A 1,750-nucleotide genomic window follows, 5' to 3' on the forward strand; every position below is an offset into this window, starting at 1 on the left:
GAGTGGTCCTGAATGTCACTTTAAGTCTGGGTCCACTCAGAAACCGCTTCCACAGCAGCTCAATGTTATTTTTGGTTCTAACTCCTGATGCTCATCTGACACCAATGAGATTGCTGTTTCTGCAGGCGAACGAAGAACCATAGAACGAAGCCTTGGTGGAATTAAAAATGCATTGGAATAAACACAATCCAGCAGCAGAGCGAGAAGTGGCCGGGTGGTGGTGGAAACGTTTTAAGTGTTCCTACAACCTAAAGGACAAATAGGGTGTGTTGATGATCAAAAGCATGGATGTTTGATCAATCCATGATGACGATTGTCTGCAGAGTCAGAGGATGCTGCGATTATTAAAAGAAACCTTCAGCAGCATTTTTTTAACTATCTGTGGATCCAAACAACCTGCAGACAGCTTCAAACACTGATGAAGACTCTGGATGAAGATGGTCAACTTCATTTTGATGACTAAAAGACAAAGAAAGATCCAGGTGAGCAGCATTAAGCGCTGTTAACCAGACCACATAGATGCTAATCAGCTGGTTGCTATCAAGGTGATCATCATTTGGGTACCAACTGTGGTAATTTTATTATCACCATGTAGTTTTTAGTCCGAATCATAATACCTGTCAGAGTGGTAAAAGTTTATTAAAAATTCCCCTTTGAGTTGTAGGCAGGACTGTTGGCACAAAGTCTGTGCTCATATCTCATCATCCATTTGTTTACACTCTCTCCCGCTAGCTTTCAGCCCCTCACAACCCCACCTGAAATAAGTGGTGCAACAAAAATGGCGGACAGTATCGGAGCTATCCAGCCGTACAGTTATGATCCAGATTCCAGCTCAGACAAGGAAAACAAAGACGTACATGGTCTATTTGTCTGCAAGTGGATGCATCGGAGCGGAGCAGGGAGCCTGTGGCCTTCCAGTTATTGCAATTTTAAAGAATTAAATAAAAAAAATACTCAGAAACATCATTTTAAGATTAATTTTCTTTATAAATGTCATCCATCATCAGAAAAGTACTACAAGAACATGTTAAAAAACACCGTTTTATTGGAGTGGGTCTTTAAATAAGTCAATGACATCAGGACGTGCATTCACACAGCTGGGAGGCTCATCTGGCACGTCGGCTCCACACATCTGATTCCTCAGGCTCTGCTTCAGACATTTTTCAGGTGGCTGATGGATAAAGTCTGAGCTGAGACTTGAAGACAAACATCAGTAACCACAATTAACCCTTGTGCTTTCCTATGACCCCACTCTTGCATTGATATGTTATCCCTACCATGACAAAGGTGGATAAAGGTGGAAAGATTTCATGTAATCTATGGACACCAGTGAGGATCACAAATCATTGAGTCTTGTGGGGTCTAGATGACCGAACTCTCAATGTTAAAGTGCCTAGGATAGCACAAGGGTTTAATCCTCAATCTGATCCGGAACCTCTGGATTACAGCTTTTGTGAAAAAGAGTTTGTGCACTCTGCTGACCCCTGGCTTCCAACCAAATCAACTGCAGAGGATCCAGCTCTGATCGGAAACATCAAGCTTCACTTTGGGGTCCATGAGAGCACCAAAGTATGCTGCTCATTCTGAGGCTGTTCTCCAAACGGCTGGCAGAGAAAATGATCAAATCTTGAGGTTGAAGACGAACATCACCTCCAGCACTTTCTCTGCAGGTCCGAGCAGATTACAGCTCCACAGATCCTGAGTGGATTAAAATTAATCTGACAAGGCAGGTCACACTACTCCATAAGAC

Source organism: Oryzias latipes, chromosome 18 (assembly GCF_053564925.1).
Source record: "Oryzias latipes strain Hd-rR chromosome 18, Olatipes_Hd-rR_3.1".
Classification (NCBI taxonomy): domain Eukaryota; kingdom Metazoa; phylum Chordata; class Actinopteri; order Beloniformes; family Adrianichthyidae; genus Oryzias; species Oryzias latipes.